Below are 21,637 nucleotides of genomic sequence, written 5' to 3' on the forward strand. Positions count from 1 at the left end.
TCTAGTATCATATGTTTTCATTAATGATGTTCTACTTTTCTGTTAACTTCATGATGCGATGTTGTGAGCTTGGAACAGAGGTCATATGAAGTCTACAACTATCAAACTTGGTGTGGGAACAAAGTAGTTTATAGCATATTTCGATTCATGTGGCATAGATTAATTACATGAATCGAAATATGCTATAAACTACTTTGTTCCCATGCCAAGTTTGATAGTTGTAGACTTCGTATGACCTCTGTTCCAAGCTTGCAAACATGCTATGATGATGTTGCTGTTTTTCACTTGCTAAAACTATTACAATATTCAAACTTGTCTTGATGGTTCCCACTAATCCACAAGCCATATGCATATGATGCCTTGATATTATTTTCTCTTTGTTATGTGTACTTTGATGACATGCCATTGGTTGTCATATAAACTTGATGTAGCTTGTATCTTTCTTGCTCTCACGTTGCCATCATGATAAATCTCTCAACCTGTTAACAACATGTTCCATTTTGCAAAAATCATAGTAATTAATACATGCATCATATGAACTTGTGCCCATGGAGTAATTTGAAGTATATCATGTCTAATACATGCCCATGTCCTTTACATAATTATTATAGTTGCTATGCTTGCTGTTATGTGCCTCCAAAGTCAGCATCATAATGCTATTGTTTTGCATTCCCATATTTCCTCTTAAGTCTGAGAATCTGCTATTTCAGGTTTGCATCTTGTCTTGATGATTCCCATGAACATGTTGCTCATAAAGTCATTATATATATATATATATAGGGTGGCACTATTCTAATCCTAGGATTAGAATAACTATTTGGATCACACTGGCTCTATAAGGGCTCGATCATAGGTTCCCCAACTCCCGAACCGCGCTGGAACAAAGAAAAAAAAATACTACGACCATCCATCCCGCATCTCCCGCACTCTCTCGATCCCACCTCCCGCACTCCGACCCATCGTCCCCCACCATCAGCCCCTAGAACCGCCGCCAACATCGCCTCTAACCCGCGCGCCACTCCGCGGGCCGGGATCCAGCCCCCACGCCGCCCCTCGCCTGAGCCGCCCCCCTCGCCGCCCCACTCCTGGATCCGGCCGCCCCGCTGCTCCCACGCCTGAGCCGGCCCCCGCGCCGCCCCACTCCTGGATACAGCCGCCTTCCCACCTTGCTCCCCGGGCAGCACCCGCCTCAGGCCGACGACGCGAGGAGGCCGAGCTCAGCCGCGCTCGCCACCCCGACGACTCACCCCGCCCCAGCCACCTTCGCCCTCGCCTCCAACCACCGCCCCGACCACCTCCACCACTGCCCTCTGCCCCGACCACCTCCCTTCTACCCGCCCCCAACTTCCCCTCCAGCGTGACCTTCCCAGCACTCCACCGTGACCTTCCCTCCCCTCCGACACAGCCTGCCCTCTGCCCCTATTTCTTGCATCGTGCTGCCGTCCCCACTCGCAAATCGAGCTAGTTTACCAACTAGTGTTATCGGCCTCTGCAGCAAAACCTGAACCATCTTCTCTTGAATTCCTCCAGCCTAACACACCCATGAGATCGCCTGACTATGACAACGACATGCAAGGGACCCTCACCATGGGTGTCACGGACGAGTACGTGGGTGCCGTCATCGGCTATGCCGGGAGGACCATACGTGAGATCGAATGGGTATGTACATATCTCCCGCACCACCGAAGCGCAGCCACAAACTGTTAAATGAGAAGGCTATGGTTTGGACTAATGGTTCGTTGTCAGAGTACAGGTTACGGGCGTGCCGATCTGTATCTCTAAGGGGGAGCTCAAAGCTGGGACGAGCGAGAGGTAGGTACTACAATAGGTCTCAACCGGGTTTGCATGTTCTTTACCCATGAAACCAGTCCTGCCTGTATGTCATTTTGACCTGCAGCGTGTGTGTGGTGCAGGCAGGTGGTGATCAGCGGGACACGGGAGGCGGCCGATGCGGCGAGGCGATGATCGTGCAGCGGGTCTCGGACGTCGCCAATAGTCACCGTCGGCAGCAGGGTGGCGGTGGTGGTGACAGGCAGCCTATCAAGGAAGTGGAGTAGCAGCATGAGTAGCAGTGAAACAAACAGAGCAAAGTGGAGCAGAGCATAGTACTGAATTACTACTGATGGTGGTAGTAGGGCAGGAGATGTCCCAAGTTTTTTGGTCCCTTGCGTGCGTCGCTAGAGCAATTTATTAGCAAGAATTGCTTACTTGGGAGGGGAAGGCATGGTGCAATTACTGATGGCTGCATGGCTAGTTTTGGTTTTGGTCAATGTTGCTTCCATGTTTGACTACTAGTGTATCCGTTCCTTGTGTTTCGGTGAGAGGATGGATGGATGATTCCTCTGGGTTTGATTGATCCAACCCAAGAGGAGAGGAGTTCTGAAATGGAAGGCCGAAGCAAAGTTGTTTTTACTTGCACACAAACTTGGATGATCAGATCAGATCAGATCAGACTTCCACTGTGGAGCATGTTGCAACTTTCATTTAGTTCTAAGACTCTAATTCTGTCAGTTTAGTCCTTGTATTGTTCTTGTAGGAAAAAATTTGAAGAGTCAAAGAAAATGGAAAAAGAATGCATCAGTATAGCTACTTAGGAGAAAATGGTCAAAGAGTATGTTGCTTCGATGGTTTTTTGTGTGCTTGTATTTGAAAAATTACATCAAAGAAAATTCAGCAACTTGTGTACGTATGTGGATAACGTGGGAACAATATTCTGCCCATTGTTTGTTTTTGCTAATGATTTTGTTTGTCTTCCATTTTATATGTTAGGAAAATTGATGCCAGAAATTTTTGTGTTGAAAAGAAGTTCAAATAAATAGACAAGAGAAGGTCACATATGTGTACCAGGAAAAAGTTTGCGGTTTGAAGGAGGACTGAAGTTCAAAGTGATGTGGATGTGAAGGTTCAGAGAAGTTCAAGGTGAAAACAGCGGGAAGTTCAACTACTACACGAATTGCATTTCAGATAAGAATATATAAGCATAGAAAACTAAAAGCTTCAAAGGTGTGTTGCAAGAAGTTCACATGCTCCTCCCGGTGAAGTTCGAGATATCTAGTGCGAGACGTCCAACCTTCAATTACATGTTAAAAACAAGGAAAAATGATATTGTTTTGGCCATTTTTAATACTTCTCTCAAACGGCAATGAATTTGTGACGGTTGTCTTGATGAAAAATTTAGTTGCCTGCCCGGGAAAGTTCAAGTGACCTGCCCGGGAAAGTTCAAAAAAGGACTTTCCCCATTACTAACAAATAAAAATAAGAAGTTCAAATTTTAAAAATGGTGAAGTTCGATGTTTATAAGAAATGCAGATTTTTCTCATAATTTTTCCCGTTACTAAGGAAAAAACCAAGAAATTCAGTTTGAAAATATCCAAGAAGTTGTACGATGTTTATTACAAAATTAGCATTTTTTTCCATTACAAATGAATAACACCAAGAAGTCCAAATTGAAAAAACCAAGAAGTTCAATTTTAAAAAATACAATAGTTCAATGTATATGAAAAAAATAGATTTTCCTTGATAATAAATAATAAACCAAGAAGTTCAATTTCATAAAATGGAGCAGTTCAATATTTATCACAAAAACTTAAATTTTCCCATTGCTAACGAATAGACCAAGAAGTTCAGTTCGAAATAGCGAAGTATTTGTATAATTTTTATTAGAAAACTAAGATTTTTTCCGTATAAAAATCGAATACAATTCTTTACTCAAAATATAAAAAGGTGAAGTTAAAATTAAAATAACAGAGAACTTCAGAGTTTATTAAAACCTAGGATTTACCTATTGAAAAAACAATAAAAAACACAACGCCATTTTTTGCACTTTTAAAAACAACTCGTAAACGAAAAGAATGGTTGCTAGAAGTTCAATTGCTCGGCGAGGAAAAGTTCAAAAAATTCTTGTGAGAGAGGTTCACCGTGTATTTAGATGTCCAAAATACATAAAAAGATATGTTGTTTTTTGTGTTTTAAAATAATTCTGTCAAACCAGAGAGAAGTTCAAAAGTGATAACAACCGGAAGTTCACGTACTACATGGTGTGTATTTCATATAAGAAAAATACAACTAAAGTGAAATAGAGTGAAGTCCAAACAGACATGCCCGAGAAGTTCAACTACTTCACGCAGTGCGAAAAACAGCACATCAAAAAATAGCATGTCAAAAACAAAGTGAAGTTCAAACAGACATGCCCGAGAAGTTCAACTACTTCACGCAGTGCATTTCCATTCGCGATGAAGGCAGAAATCATGATCTTGTCATTTTCTAAATTACTTCAAAACGACAGGAATATCATTTGTGTAAGTTCAAGTCCTTGGTCGGAGAACCTTAAAAAAATTATTGTGAGAAAGGTTTGTACAAAAGGAAAATCATTTGTGTAACACTAACGAATGGATGAGAAAAACTACAAACAAAAATATATCACAGAAGTTCAACGTGAAAACAGCAGGAAGTTCAACTACTACACTGAATGAATTTCACATGAAAAACTTTTAAAACCGTCGCGAGTATGAAAAAATAATCAACACAGGAAAGTTGCGTGTCTACAGCAGCTTTCCATCGGTATATCACTTGCTCAATTCCGGTGGGTGGAAGAAGAGCTACGAGTAGTGGATGGAGATCTACAAGCAAAAGAAAGCACGTGAGAAACAGAGTGAAGTTCAAGTAGACATGCCGAGAAGTTCAAGTTCTTCACGCGGTGCATTTTCGAAAAATCTGTTTCGCGATAAAGGCAGAACGAATGATCTCACCATTTTTGAAATTAATTAAAAATAGTTAGGAATCAGAGAAAACTATCAATATGAAAAAGTTTCACATTTTCCGTAGCTTTTCAATGGTATATTATTTACCACATTCGCATAAAGTTTGTAGAAATTACAGCAAAAATACGTTTTAAGTCATTTTAGGAATTCACTTAAAACCGTAGGGAATTAGGAGAAACAATACATAACAAAAAGTTTCGCATTTCCTCAAGCTTTCCAACGCCGTATCATTTGCTGCGTTCAGACTTATGGTTAAAAAATTAGCTTGAAAATACAAACTCGGTGGAACTTGTAACATTTTCTAAATTACTTTTAAACCGTTCAAAATTAGAAAAAAGTTTCAACATGAAAAAGTGGAGCAATTTCATAATCTTTCCAATGCCATATCATTCGCCTCAATTGGATTAGCCGTTTAGAAATGACATCAAAAATACCAACTTGGTTGTTCGATTTACGAAATTTTACGATTTTCCAAATTATGCTTTAACCATAGGGAATTAGAGAAAACTTTCAACATGTGGAAGGAGCGATTTTGCATCAGCTTTCCAATGCCATATTATTTGCCTCATTCCAATAAATGGTTTGGAAATGCAATTGAAATTACGATTCACATTTTTTGTGTAAAGAAAAAACGGTTTTCAAAACTGCTCTTAAATCGCTTACATTTTGCCAAAAATGAAACTTGGGTCATAATACACATGTCCATAGCTTTCCAACGGTATATAGCAAGCCCTGTTTGGGGAAAGTTGGTGGAAGTTCAACCTAGCACAGGGGGAAGTTCAGGTCGAACAACTCAGGCAGTAAAATTGCAAAAACTGCGAGTTCATCACGACCCGAGTGCAAAATCCGCCTATGAGAGAGATTCCTATTTAAAACGGGTATTTAGTTGCTAAAAATTGTTTGCAGATTACACTTGTATCACATAGAACACGACTAAGCAGAATAATTCACGCAGAGAGACACGGTTGCGAAGATAGCCCGAAGGTTGGGTTCATACAGAGGGAAGTTCAGGCGCGTTATTCAGGCAGTTCAGGTTGTGATCAGAATATTATTCTGATCCCATGATCAGAATAGTGTTAGTGTGATTTGAGCCATGATATGTACTAGCATGATATACCTTTTGATGCCATGTTCATGCACTATAGCATACTTGTTTCATGCCTCCAACATGCCATCATATTAATTCTGCTCATGCATATGCCCTGTTTTTCACTAAGTCATAATCTGTGTTATTAAATGGCCTTTTGTATTGATCATTTTGGATTAATCTTGATGCCTATGAACCTGAACCTTAATGATATTTGAAGCATGTTACCTGTAATTTGAGTGAATATCAAGTTTGTGCCCTTATGATTCCTATAGCATGTTGTTTTGATGATTGCAAAGTGCTTACATGATGTTTTGGGCAGATTGTTGTTTAAACTTGCTTTGCGTGTATGTGTTGATCCGTTGCTCCGCTTTGATCATGTACTATATGAAACTAGCTTAGAATTGCATGTAGTTTCATCAGGACTGGTTGCAACCTTGATTTCAGTATGTGTGCTTGTTGTTTGTATGCATTTTGCATCAATGCCATGTTTGACTTGTATTGCTCATATTTTCTAGACCGTAGCTCCGAATTGAGTGAACCTTATATGCAACTTGACTACAAAAACGTGTAGAGCATCATGGTGCACTTTAACTTGTTGTTTAACAACTTGAACATGATGTGTTATTCAGATCTGAACCAATTTCAAAATTTGCATATGGGGACTTTCCGGATTTGTTATATGTTGTTTCCGGCCTAATTTAAACTTGCTTTGATGTGTGGTCTTGTATGCATCATCTCTTGCCATGAGTAGCATCATGTAGCCTTGTCATGCATCATACTTGGATGAGCATCATGCCATGTTTATGTGTTGTGTGTTTACCATGTTGTTTGCTTCTTTCCGGTGGTGCTTCTTCTCGATAGTTCCTATTTCGTTTCGATCGCGAGGATTTGTTCGACTACACTTGGTTCGTCTATGCCTATTCGTCTTCTTCATGGACTCGATCTTCTTCCTAGCGAGATTTCAGGCAAGATGACCGTCACCTTGGATCTCACTACTATCTTTGCTTTGCTAGTTGTCTCGATGCTACCGCTATGTCGCGCTTCCTTCCACTTGTTTATCAAGCCTCCAAATTGCCATGTAACAGCCTCTAACCTTTTCCACCATCCCAGCAAACTGTTGTTTAGCTATGTTACCGCTTTGCTCAGCCCCTCTTATAGCGTTGCTAGTTGCAGGTGCAGTTGCAGGTTGTTCCGTGTTGGGACATGAATATCTTGGGATATCACAATATCTCTTATTCAATTAATGCATCTATATACTTGGTAAAGGGTGGAAGGCTCGGCCTTATGCCTGGTGTTTTGTTCTACTCTTGCCGCCCTAGTTTCCATCATACCGGTGTTATGTTCCTTGATTTTGGGTCCCTAACACGGTGAGGGTTTATGGGCCCCTCTTGACAGTTCGCTTTGAATAAAACTCTTCCAGCAAGGCCCAACATTGGTTTTACCATTTTCCTGATAACAACTAAAACTTGCATAGAGACTTCACGGGCCCTGAGGAATTAATTAACAACCCCGGGCCAATGCTCCTCATGAGTGTTGGTCCAAACTTGTCAACCGCCAGTGACCGCCAGGGGCAACTCTGGATTTGACCTACCGGAAGTTTGGACAATCCAATCGTGGACTGAGATGAGATACGCGCGACTACTATTTGGGTGTCAGCACATCGGAGTGTCTTGCTAGACTTGTTTTACCATTGTCGAAATGTCTTGTGCACCGGGATCCCGACTTTGATCGGATGTCCCGCGATGGAGGATTGTCTCTGCAGATCGTGATCTTGTCATGGGCTAAATTGGGACACCCCTGCAGGGTTTAAGCTTTCGAGAGTCGTGCCCGCGGTTATGTGGCAGATGGGAATTTTTAATATCCGGTTGTACAGAACAAGACACCAGATCCGAAATAAAATACACCAACCACGTGTGTAACTGTGACTAGCTCTTTTCAAGCAAGTTCGGGAAGAGAACATGGTGGGGTTATGTTTGAACGTAAGTAGTTCAGGATGAGTTCTTGATCGTTACTAGTTTGCGACCGTTTGCGTAGTTTCTCATCTTATTTCTGTACTCGTAAGTTAGCCACCATACTATGCTTAGTCACTTGTTGCAACCTCCCACCACTTATCCTTTCTATACCCATTATGCTTTGCTAGTCTTGATGCCCATGGTAATGGGATTGCTGAGTCCTCGTGGCTCACAGATTACTACAACAACAGTTGCAGGTGCAGGTAATGTGATGATCTGACATGAGAGTGATGTTTGCATGCTTTGGAGTTCTTCTTCTGCTTCTTCTTCATTCAGGTGATAGGTTCCTGGTCGACAGCCTGGGCTAGCAGGGTGGACGTCGTTTGAGTTTCTGTTCGTGTTTCATCCGTAGTCGGATGTTGCTCTTATGTATGATGTTGTATTCATGTGGCATTGTATGCCTTTGTATGTATCCCATCTATTATGTACTGGTACGATGTAATGATATCCACCTTGCAAAAGTGTTTCAATATGCGGCTCTATCCTTGGTGGGACTGTCGAGTTACTCTCGGATAGGATCGCATATTCGGCGTGACATGTCACTCTAGCAACCCCCTATAAGTGAATCATGAACGTATTTCAACACCCTACAGCAGGAATCCTTCATGTGTGTGCGGCATGAAAGGAGCCATGGGAGAACACCAAAATAAAACATACAACTCAAACCAATCTAGATCATCAATCAACCCGAAAGACAAAAGAAATCTACTCAAAACATCATTGGATGGCAACACATCATTGGATCATAATATGTGCATAAAGCACCATGTTCAAGTAGGGGATTACTGCGGGGTGCGGGAGAGTTGATCGCATAAAAGAGATGAGGACGGTGATGAAGAAGATGATGTTGATGAAGAAGATCACCATGGCGACGGTTCCCCCGGCGGCACTCTGGCACCACCGAGAGAGAGGGGGGAGAGTCTCCCCCTTGTGCTTCCTCCTCCATGGCATTCCCCTAGATGGGGAGAGGTTCTCCCTCTAGTCCTTGCCCTCCATGGTGTTGATGGCCCCCTCTGAGTTCCTCCTTCATGGCCTCCGGTGATGATGGGCCCCTCCGACAGGGTGTCGGAGAGGGCCTAGATTGATTTTTCATGGCTACAGAGGCTTGCGGCGGCGGAACTTCTGATCTAGGTTTCTTTTCGGGGTTTTTGGTATTTATAGGATTTTTTGGCATCGGTCTCACGTCAAGGGGGTCCACGAGGCAACGGTAAGCCAGGGGCGCCTTCACCCTTGTGGTTGCCTCGGGACTCTTCTGGCCCAACTTTGATGCTCCGGGGGTCTCTTTTGGTCCATAAAAAATCACCGTAAATTTTCAGACCATTCCAAGAACTTTTATTTCTGCACAAAAAACGACACCACGGTAGTTCTGCTGAAAACAGTGTCAGACCTGGTTAGTTCTAATCAAATCATACCAAAATCATATAAAATTGTTGTAAACATGGCATGAATACTTCATAAATTATAGATCTATTGGAGATGTATCAGCATCCCAAACTTAATTCCCGCTCGTCCTCGAGTAGATAAATGATAAAATAAATAATTTATGAAGTGTGAATGCTAGCATAGTGCATAAATTTGATCAATGAAAGTTCCAAACACTTTTTCTATTATCATTATATATCATAAACAGTAGCTCATCTCATAAAACTTCTCATGATCAAGTAACAAGCTATTCACATGTTAGAGTATAGACCATAAAGTTTCTTGAAAACTAACAACCTATGCTTTCAGTCACCAAACAATTGCAATTCATCTTATTTTCAGGAAGGGTCTATGTAAGAGCTTTGATTTAGCAAATTCCACATACTCAACTATCATATAGTCTTCCATGATTGCTAACACTCAAAGCATATTTTTAGAACAAATAGCATTTGTTGAACACAGAGAAAGATAGGGGCTTAATGTTTCGCCTCCCAACTTATTTACCATATAGATAATTGTCAACAATAATAATTCATGATGAAATATATTTGAATGGCCATATATGCTTGGGTCTTTCCCCACCACATGTTGCTTGCCAACTAAAGAATAATTGAGGTTTAAATAAGAAGGAATACTATTGACTCTTGCATAAAAGTAAATACATGAATAAAAGATAGGCCCTTCACAAAGGGAAGCAGAGGTTGTCATGCGCTTTTTTAATTTTGGATGTGCAAACCCTTAATGCAAAGGAACATCACGTTGTACTGCCCTTTGTGATAGAAACCTTTGTTATGCAGTCCGTCGCTTTTATTTCTTTACCATTACAAGTTCGTACAACGCTTATTTTCCTTTACAATAAAAGATCATACATATTTAGGAGCAATTTTTATTGCTATTTGCACCGATGCCAACTTACTTGAAGGATCTTATTCAATCCATAGGTAGATATGGTGGACACTCATGGCATGAAATGGGGTTTAAGGGTTTTGGATGCACAAGTAGTATCTCTACTTAGTACAAATTTTTGACTATCAAAATATCCTAAGCAAGCACCACATGTTGGAGGATCCATAACAATATAACTTCTATACAAATATACCCACACATAACTCATTACGTTGTCTTCCTTGTCCAACTTCAACTAATTTGCTCAAGTTTGAAAGTAATTAATGGGGCTCACAATCATAGAAGATGTCCAACATAGCATATTTATATGTGAAACCTCTCTTCCTTCAGTATTCTTTCATGAATTGTTCAACTGACCAATGTTGTGTTTGCTAACTTTAAATAAATTTAACCACCTATACTTCTTATATGTGAAGTCATTACTCCCCATGGGATAAGCATGTGAAGCATATATAACTTCATATATATGATATTCAATTCATTCAACCATTTACTCATAGGATATAAGTGAAGCACGAGAGTAAATGACAAACTACTCCAAAAAGATATAAGTGAAGATCAATGCGTAGTCAATTAGTTAAATAGCCATGTGAGGACTCTCTCTCATTCAATATTTTAGATCCAATGATTTTATTCAAACAACTAGTAAAAATGAAAATACGCTCCAAGCAAAAACACATATCATGTGACGAATAAAAATATAGTTCCGAGTAAGGTATATCGATATTTTTGAAGACGAATGAGGAGATGCCTTCCGGGGCATCCCCAAGCTTAGGAGCTTGGTTCTTCCTTGAACATTACCTCGGGGTGCCTTAGTGTTGACATCAAATTTTGGCACGGTCAATAACTTAATTAATATGGCCTCAAATGGAGAAGTGATCTACATAAAAGAGTTCTATATTGTCCATATGAACATCTTTGAAGTTTGGGCCATCGCCATCTGATCTCATCTCCAAGGCCGAAGTTGTGTTCGAAATACTGAGATTTTGTATTCAGAAAACTATTTGGCTGATTACGCCCCCAGGAAGGCCTCATATGGAAAAACATTCTACAAAAGTTGTCTTCGTCTCGTCGAAACGATCGATTTTTATATAAAAACGTCCAGATCCAAGTTCCTATGCAAAAGTTAGAGCAATCGGAGTGTAGCCCTATCACGAGGCGAGATGTGGCGCGCCCCACCAGGCGCATGTGTGATGGGTAGCGCGAGGGAATAGCCTATTTTGCACGACCGGTTTGACCCTTAAGATGACCTCTGATCAAACAATATTCAACATGAAAGTTGTTCATCTCGTTGAAATGGTCAAGATCGCTTTTAGGCTCGTTTCCATCCGAGGTCGTTTACCACATCAAACATTACCCACAAGTTGCAGCCAGTTTAAACCGAACAGTTTTGGAAAGTTCACACAAACCCAATCCGAATTTGACTAGGGTTTTGGACGTGAATCCAAGCCTTTTCCTTGCACGGGAAGTTTAGTCGTCTCTTATATACCTAAGGGGTGACGGCTGATTGAACAACACACAATCGATCAAATCATCTACCAATTTTTATCTTTTATCTTTTCTCCTTAACCCTAGTTTTTCTTCTTCCTCGTTCTTCGTCTGTTCTTCTTGTTGCAGGGCGCTGAACCTCGAGGCCCTAGGGATGATCAGGTCGACCTAGGGCAGCCCATAGCCACCGCGCGCCCTGACGGAGTCCCTCCCGGGCGTGTGGGGTTTCGGGTCTACAAAAGCGCCCGCGGATTGCTTGCGTACCGCGCTTCCAGACGGGTCTCCTTCGACGTGAGATGTGGTGCATCACCCTCGACATTGGAGGTACACGGTGACGTGTTCGTGTGCGAATATACTTTTTGGTGACTTTGCTGGGGACGAAGCTTTAAACGATCTCTGGCCTGTTCTTGCTACGAAGAGATCGTCATCTAGGGTTTGCAATCTACAAAGGTAATATGAATACCCAATTCACTTATGTAGATGCAAATAATGCATATTTTGTTGCTAGATCATTTAATCAGCATAATGTGTCGGCTAGCCCTAGTTTTATCAATCAAGCATCTAGTTATGCGTAACAGCCAATTCAGAATAATCTTCATGCTTCAACTTCATATAATATTAGGAACATGCAAACATATGTATCCCAACTCCCATGCATCGGCAACCCCAAAAATGTATATGCCGATGAACAACATGATGAGTTCGGTTAATCAAGTTGAAACACCTCACATAGGAACTTCCGATAGTATGCAACAAAGTGTTTCACCCTTTTATTCATCGGCAACTAGCTTGCAATATGTTAATCAAAACATGCCGGTGGATAGGGGAATTGGCCATGATATTACTAGTTATCCGGCCAATTATCTTCAATCATCATATGCTACACCTCATGCTACTAATTTTTTGGCACCATATGCAACTATAGGTATTCATAATTCGGCTTCGCACCTGCACGCTAATAGCCGAATAAGTGAACATTCTATAGGATCACATGTGTCTTCACCTAGTATTGTAGCATACAGTGTTTTCCCTACACAATTACAGAATTTTGGTGACATCTCGTTACTGAAAGAGTCTAAAACTGTCGAGGGGCAATTCTATTCAGATTGGGTCATTAAGAAAATCTTAAGTCTTTTTGGGATGAATGCAATGTTGTTCTACATAAATTAATAAAAGAGGGAAGGCCTATTAATTCTACTTCAATCCAAGCTAGATTATGCCAAAAAGAGAAAGCATTGAGTGTGGATAGAATTGTTAAAAAGATGATGATTTGGATAACAAAGTTAATTCTGCTATTGAAAAGACCGGATCAAATATTATGTATGCCAAATCTTTTCTAGAAAAATATGACGACCAGGTGTTGGGGAGCTATTCGAAAGAGGAACAACATATCGTTCAAGTAAGACAACCATCATGCTCTCCCAACGTGTTTGAAAAGGTATGTCTAGCAAGTGATTTACCTATCTTCTGATTTGGTCGCAGGTTTATTGTTGATGCTCCATAAGAAAAATTCTCATAAGTAATTTTGAAAGACCAATGAAGAAGGGAAATTTACTTGTTAGCAATAAAACTATTATAGAGCATAACGGTCAACCTATTGTGCCATTAATAAAGACCGATAGTGACCTATTATTGCAGCCAAAGGTTTTCCCATTGCTTTATAAAAATTTCATATCTAATTGGGTAGCTTTGCTTGTTTCATACTTGGCTTGCACTTGGTCTCAACTGAGACATGTGTATTCTAACTATTTTCGTTTCAGAAATTGAAAGCCAAGGTTAAATTCTTTTGAGAAATCCGATGCTAATATAATATCTTATCCAAATACATCGGAGATAGGGTGCAAAACACAATGCATAGCCTAATGGGGATATTCCAAATTTGAACCATTCATTTGCTTAACTCCAAAGCCGTTTGCACACCAAGATCGGCTAGAAACAAGAAGTATACCTTCAATTCAAGCATGTGTGATCAAATATTTGATTTGTTGCCAAAAAATAATTACAGTAGAGTTCTTGATCATCATGTGAAGCCATGAATCCAAGGACGAATGTATTGCAAGTTGCATGATTCATCCAAGCATAATTTTGAGGATTGCAACATGTTTCGTCAAATAGTTAAATCGGCCATTGATAAAGGACGATTAAAATTTGTTGGAACACCAAGGGATGACCAGTCTATTCCAATTGGTCCTAATGGAAAAAAGTTTTTGAACGACTGCTTCAAGACGATTCCTTTAAAGATAAGAAGGTAAAAACTACATGTGATGGGATCAAGCTTTCAAGTAAAGAAGTTGTTCAAGAGCAGAATGAAAATATTCTTGAAGGCATGAGTTCTATCGAAGATACAATGAAGACACCAAGGACTGAGAGGCAGCAAGCAAATCCTATGATCAATGAAAGAAAACAAAAAGAAAACAAAGACCGAAATAAGCGCAAGGGTAAGAGATCAAAAATAACCTTTGCTGAATTATTAGATAAACATCCAAAGAAGAGTGAAGAGAAAAGTGCTTATCGGTCAAGTAGTTCAGAAGCATCAAGATCACCCCCTAGATGCAAATCCGAGGATCGGTATTGGCAAAGTGAGAATCTCAATGTAGCATATTCATATCCTTACTTTGGGTTGCCAATCCCAATGTCATGGATACCTCCTTGTGCTCATATAAATCCATATCCATCATGGGACAGGTATGATACAAGGGCACATTCTCCATCTTATTTTAGACCATCTCACCAATACTATGCAGCTCCAAGAAGATCACCATTTGAAAAATCACACGTCAAAGACCGTTTCAATCATAAGGAATCAGTCCAGAGCTCATGGAAGAAGAAAGAGGTGGTCAAGCAAGTTTACCGCGTGAAAATAGATGGTCGTAAGTGTGCTACTTCAGATTTGATCTCAAATAACAAAGAGACAATTAAAGTGTTGACATTGGCTACTAAAGGCAATGAGGCAAGTCAATCAAGTGTCAAATCTGAAGAGAAAAAGTTGAGAGTGCGCAAGGTAAAAGAAGAATTGCCATTACTTCAAAAAAAATCACAGCCGCGGTGCTCACTCGGCTTATCATATTGGCAAAAGAAGAAATTACAAAAATTTAGTGCACAAGAACTTGAAGAAAAAAACATGACATGGGTTCCTAAAGGAAGTACTCAAAATAAGAAATATGTGAAAGCATCCATTACACGACGTGCGGCAAAGATGAAGAAGGAAAAGAGTGAAAACTATGAAAGACCAAGCCGAAGGTTTCAACATCTTCGGTCCACACATTATCCATATTCTTCAACTATGCTGTTGATGCCTATGCCATGGAATTCGTCATCAGGTATGATTGGTTACCCTCAATGGGCTTATTTTAATCTATGGATGCAATATAATTTCTTACATCATGAAAGGTATTACCAAATCATCATATGTTTGATTAGCTTCACTTTTGTTCCTAATCTAAATGGATGATATATACCTGTATTCCTCAGCACGTACAAATGGCCGATGGAGTGTTGACATCGCGCTTAGAACAAACTTCGTGCAAGTTATTTTTCGGCACACAAGTTTTGCCGAAAAACAGGGGGGCATGTGTTGACACCTGTTTGGTGGCTTAGTGGGAAGATGTATGCATGCACAAAAAGGGGGACAATTTTTCAATCAAATTGAAGAAAAACACACATCATTTAGTAACCAGTACAAATCCCTGTAGTTGTAGGTGCATGCATGGTGTAACAATGAGTAATCAATAGCATTTCAGAGTTGTGCAGTTACTAGTGTGTCGTCCTCTGTTTACCACCCCGCACATGGGCATGAGAAAATTGCTAAAATCCACTGATCGTGTGCTAATCTACTTGGAAGATATGGCACATGATGGCAGGCAGTAGATATGAAACAAACAGGAGTCCACACATGCATGTGCTATTATTATGTACCGAACAAAATCAGTCACCTCTACGACAGTAGTAGAGACACAACCATTATTTAGGCATCACAATTACAAGAAGCTCTTGACTCAAGGCCCCATACTTAAGAGTACTAACACTAGATGTCCAAAGCAAGAAAGTTTTAGCTAGGTTTTGATTTTTTTTCACTTTTCACACTACAACCGTCAGGGTAAGAAAGTTCAGAATTTCAGATTTGTGGTACTCAAACTCATGCAATTAGCAAGAAACTGACAGGTTGAGTGAGATTCTAAGTCAATTCAAGCCAGAGTAGTTGTAGACGAGCTCCGAGTGCGGCGCAGTACCAGCGATGCATTGAGGAAAGCAGCCTCCGGCTCCAGCTTCCCTAACTGCATCAGGTCGAGGAGCTCCCTGCATTCATCCAGCATCATAAGTAATGGCGAGCCAACCAAGAACTTTGTAATTGCATGCCAAAATCACTAAATTACGTGATGCAGGTTCATAAACGAGCATCACACAAACTGTCACATCCCTAGTTCTGGTATGACCTAGGCTAGCTAGTCATTTGTGCATCATGTTTAAATACCATTTAAACTTGAAATGGGGATTTGTGAAACCCCCAGAATCATTTTTGGAAATGACGCAAATAAAAATTGCTCCAAAAAGGTCCAAGAAAATGTTCATGTTGCTCTCCAAAAATATTGTATAGAGGTAAAAATCAAACCAATATTTTTAGGAGCTCATAAGTATTTATTTTGGGCATTTGGAATTAATGCATAATTATTTGCATTGGATATATATTTGTTATATATATAATATATGTCCAAAAATTATGCCATTTGTTGAGGAGCTCTGGAATAGTTCCTACAAAAATTGGCATAAGTAAATAAAATGATTTAGTATTTTTTTTAAACCAAAACAAATGTCAGAAAATAGAAAAAGAAATAGGAAAAGGGAACCTACCTAGCGCTTACCTCCCTGTGCAGCCCGTTATTGTGCAGCCCAGCAGCAGCCCAGCCCGCCTCCTCCTCTGTCGTCTTCCTCCCCCTCGCCCAAGCAGTTGCGTGCCCGCGCCATAGCCGGCCGCGGCCACGCGCCCGGCCACCTCCTACTTCTCCCCCTCGTCGCCTGGATCACCCGCGCGATGCCACGCACGCCCCGCACCTCTCTCACTCTCTCTCGTTCCCCCTCCTCCTCTGGCTCCCTCTCCCTCTCTTCATCGAGCGCACCGGAGAGCACCGCTGCTCGCCGCCGTGGCCACCGGCCACCCCTCGCCCTACCGCTGTGCCCAGAAGCTCCGCCACATCGTCGGCTACCTCTCCGTCAAGCCACGCACCTCGGGAGGCCCTGGAGAGTCGCCATCACCGCCGTCTTCATCTCCGGCCGCCGGAGATCGTCCTCGCTGCCACGCCGCCGTCCAGCCTCCCCCGAGCCCGCTGAAGACGCCACCGGAACCGCAGTGAGCTCCTGCCCCGTTCCCCCCTCTCCATTTAGCCGCCTGCACGCCGTAGCCCCTTTCCTCGCTGTGGCCGTAGCTCCTCGCCGCCGTCCATGTCGCCACCGTCGCCCTGGCCACCGCAGCCCGCAACCTAGCGTGTCGCCGTGCTCCTGGTGACGCCAGGAGGCCGTAGAGCCTCTCCGCTCACTCCCCCGTGCCCTGCAGCACCTGCGCGCACCCGGCCAAACTCCGACCGCCTCCCCGAGCTCCGCTCCGACGAGCTCCAGCACCCCCACGGTCTCCCACGTGTCCCATTGGATGCGCGCGAGCCTGGGCTCCTTGCAGATGGTCTCCGCGGCCCTTTTGGTCGCCGGAGACGCGGTCCCGAGCCCCTCCGCCGCGTTCGGCCTCGCCGGCGGCTAAACACCGGCGGGTTTGACCGCTTTGACCTTGCCGGCCTGACAGGTGGACCCCGCCGTCAGGTTATTAGCCTAATCACCAACTAACCTAACCCCTGACGCTGACATGTGGGCCCCAGTGCCCCCTAATCTTTAATTAAGCTAAACTAACCCCCCTGTCTAACCCGTGTCACTGACGTGTGGCCCCCACACGTCAGGTTTGACCCCAGTCAGCCGCAGTTGACTTGCTGACGTCATGCTTACTCAATGCTGACGCAGTTATCAATTTTCTGGATTTAAAATAACTCAGAAAATTCCAGAAAATGATTTAAACTTCAAAAATTCATAGAAATTCAACCGTAGCTCAGATTGAAATAATTTATATATGAAAAATTATCAGAAAAATGCAATCTTTCCATCTGTACTAGTTTCATGCATGGCAAACCAACTTATACATGCTGTATAAGTGAAAACATGTGAATGGCATATATAAGAGCTTAACTTGGAGTTGCATTTGAATCTTTGGTTCAAATGGACTCCATCCAAATAACAGCTAGTTGCATTTGCTCAAACAGCATCACATCTTCATGCCATGTTCATGCATCATATTGTTGCATATCCTTCTCGATAGGTTCTGCTCCGGAGAGTGTTCCAGAGTACCTGTCTAAGGAGCAGTGCCCCCCTGTTGATCTACCAGGCAAGCAAACCCCCTTGTTCATTCCGATACAATCCTACTCTCTCGCTCCTGCTCTCAGTTATTGCATTAGGACAACAACGATTCATCTGCTACTTTGTGCTGCGGTAGTTGAACCCATTCCTCTGCATGACCTGTCATTGCCACAGTAAATAGTTGAAACCCACTAGCATGTGTAGGAGTTGATTGAAGCCATTGTTGTGTTCCTACCATGCTATGCCTGCTATTGCTTAGAGTGTGTCAGGTCTGATTCATTGGGAATGAATTGGAGTACAGTGCTATGTTCTGATGCTGAGAGTTAAGTGTGTGAACACGATTTGGTAAAGGTAGCAGTGAGAGGCCATGTAGGAGTACATGGTGGGTTGTCTCACTGGAACCGTCCTTAAGCACTGAGTTCTATGTATGTTGTCCAATGACTCGATACTACCACACATTGGGATCCTGAATTGACTCTCTTGACTTATTAACCGACTTGATCTCTATCCAGGAGTCACAACTAGTTTCTGGTGTTTGTAGGTAGTGCTATATTTCTACCGAGTGGCACCCGACAGGGTGGGCTTGGGACAGACTAGGCACAGGTGGCACGGTGTACCAAGTGGCACCCGGATGGTGGGCTTGGGAACCCTGCTCACATCGTTTGGGGCCGTGAGCGACACCTCGGCCGGATCTCCTTGCGGATGGAACCCGAATAGGCGATAAACCTGGACTAGAGTCTTGTGTGGTTAGTCAGGTCATGGCCGACACCCTCGCCAGGCTTCCGCTTGAAGGTTGCCGAGATACATGACATGTACATGGCGGTAAGTGGCGAGAGCGTGTGTGAAGAAGTACACCCCTGCAGGGTTAACATGATCTATTCGAATAGTCGGGTCCGCGGTTATGGACTTCTTGGATGCTTACATGGTACATAGACAACTTGAAGTGGATACTCTAAAATGCTCAAGACAAAGTGTGAGTGCTATGGATGGCCTTCTCGTAGGGAGACGGGGATGAATCCATAGTAGTGTATTGTGTGGTGATTAGTGGACTCGTGTGCACCATCTCACCTCAAAGAAGTTCTCGTAGTCGTAGAACAGGATAGCCACTGAGTCAAAGCTGGCTTGCTGCAACTAAACACCACATTACCCTCTTGATACAAATGCATGTATGATAGGATCTGATGTAAGTCTTGCTGAGTACCTTTGTACTCATGTTGCTTTATTTATGTTTTCGCAGCGGAGACTTCGGTCTTACTAGTGTTCTCGTGGACTTCGACGAGTAGCTTGTACCTCAGCTACGATCTTGATCGGATGTTGTAGATAGTCAGGCTCTTCAGCCTTTTTCATTTGTAGATGTCTGTACCCAGACATGTAATGCTTCCACTTGTTGCTTGTTTGCTCTGAATGTTGGGTCATGTGACCCCTGTTTGTAATAAATGCTATGATGGCTCTTCCGAGCCTTTATCTATATGAGTTGTTGAGTTATGTTGTGATGCCATGTTGTACAGCACATACTTGCATGTTATGCGTACGTGTAATGTGTATTTCTATGTGTGGGATCTGACTATCTAGTTGTTTATCCTAGTAGCCTCTCTTACCGGGAAATGTCTCCTAGTGCTTCCACTAAGCCCTGGTAGCTTGCTACTGCTCCGGAACACTTAGGCTGGCCGGCATGTGTCCTTCTTCGTTCCTGTGTTTGTCCCTTCGGGGAAATGCCACGCGGTGTCTACCGGAGTCCTGTTAGCCTGCTACAGCCCGGTTCACCGGAGTCTTGTTAGCCCAGTGCTACAGCCCGGATTCACTCGCTGATGACCGACACGTTCGATGCTGGGTCATGTATGCCTGTCCCTGTAAGTTAGTGCCACTTTGGGTTTACGACTAGCCATGTCAGCCCGGGTTCTTTGTCATATGGATGCTAGCGACACTATCATATACGTGTGCCAAAAGGCGCAAACGGTCCCGGGCATGGTAAGGCGACACCCGTGGGAATACCGTGCGTGAGGCCGCAAAGTGATATGAGGTGTTACATGCTAGATCGGTGTGGCATGGAATCGGGGTCCTGACACAAACATTAGTTGCAGGTTCATGGAAGACTATTCTATTAGGTAGTTGGATGATGTCATTATTCTCACCTCATCAAACAGGTCTATTCATTATTTTTGGCACATAAATAATAGGCTTATAACTATGAAACTACATTATGCAATTAGGAGTAGAGTAACAGCACTGCAATTAGGGGTAGAGTAACAACAGTGGATCAATCAAGCAGTTCTATTCAGAGTTGCGGGTGCAGAGCATGGCAATCATTTGTCATAGCTGAAGGAACAGGACTTGTCTAGCAATAACCAAATTAGAAACATCCCCTGTTGTTCCATTTAACCTTACTACAAGATAGCATGAGTCATCCTAGCCCAAGGCGCAATGCTAAAGGACATACCATCCACATGATCGTCATATTCAACAACAGAGCAAAGAGGTTCCAAAAAATTAGACCCTGTAAGCTGACTAATCGAGCCAGATTGGCATATACTGTCTGAATGAACTGTTTTGGACTAGTGATGAACTTGTTCGACAAGTTGAGGTACAATATATTCAGTTTTCAACTTGAATGAAATAAAGTGAACCGACCTGACAACTTCATGTACCATTGACAAACCCCATATCAAACCCTGTTAGTTTGTTTTTTAGTTCTATATAGACCTAGATAGGTGCATATGCCAATCAATTTCCTTTCCACTCTTCCACCATACTTAATATATGTAAGTATGTGGATTCCCTAGAAACTGACAGTTGTATGTGAATAATTTCAATCTATAAAAAATTATGAGATGTTCACAATAAGCCAACACTGATCAGCAAGGCCTACACTACAGACACAAGGCAGTTACATCTTACAAACACAACAGTGATGTTGTTTGCTTTATTTTCAATTGTAATCACCAAAGCTATCATCCAGGGTTGTTGCCGCACACACACGTATGCTAACACTACTTCACGGAGACCTATTAGCTAAAAGATACCGAAACCACCTTGCAATTGGAGTTGTGCATACTAATACAAAAATAATTGAACTCCCAGTCAACCTCTAGTTGAAGCATGAACTAGCCTACTAGTGTAGATGTTTATGGATAAACCAGTAGCAGCTGCATACTCTATAGATAGCTATAGTTAGACTAACATTAAAAGGGTAATCCTTGGCCATACTAAAAAAGCATGAAGAAACAATCACATGCCACAGCACAATGCAATTGAAGGGTCAAACGAACTAAATAAGCACTAATCTGCGGAAAGGAAATAACACCAAAAGGTCTTATCCAATATCTGTCTCCACTTGAGTCACACAGCGGGACGCTCTACGAGTTGTGGGTGGGCAGCAGGAAACAACCAAAGCTAAGCACCCTGATCTAGGGTGAAACAAGAGGAGGGGCTACACAGGCTGCTGTCAAACAATCGCGAGAAGAGCGGAGGCGGAGCTTACCCCTAGCTTGTTGGGGATGGCGTAGTGCAAGACCATGATGTTGACCGTGCCATTGCCTAGCGTCTCCGGCTTGGCAACGAAGCCCTACGAG

General features: G+C 42.4%; 1 pseudogene; it reads left to right on the top strand.

Moving 5' to 3' along the window:
• The first annotated feature begins 1,587 nt into the window (after positions 1–1,587).
• On the top strand, positions 1,588–2,057 carry LOC119296006 (annotated as a pseudogene).
• The last annotated feature ends 19,580 nt before the right edge of the window (positions 2,058–21,637 follow it).

This window comes from Triticum dicoccoides, chromosome 4B (assembly GCF_002162155.2).
Source record: "Triticum dicoccoides isolate Atlit2015 ecotype Zavitan chromosome 4B, WEW_v2.0, whole genome shotgun sequence".
Classification (NCBI taxonomy): domain Eukaryota; kingdom Viridiplantae; phylum Streptophyta; class Magnoliopsida; order Poales; family Poaceae; genus Triticum; species Triticum dicoccoides.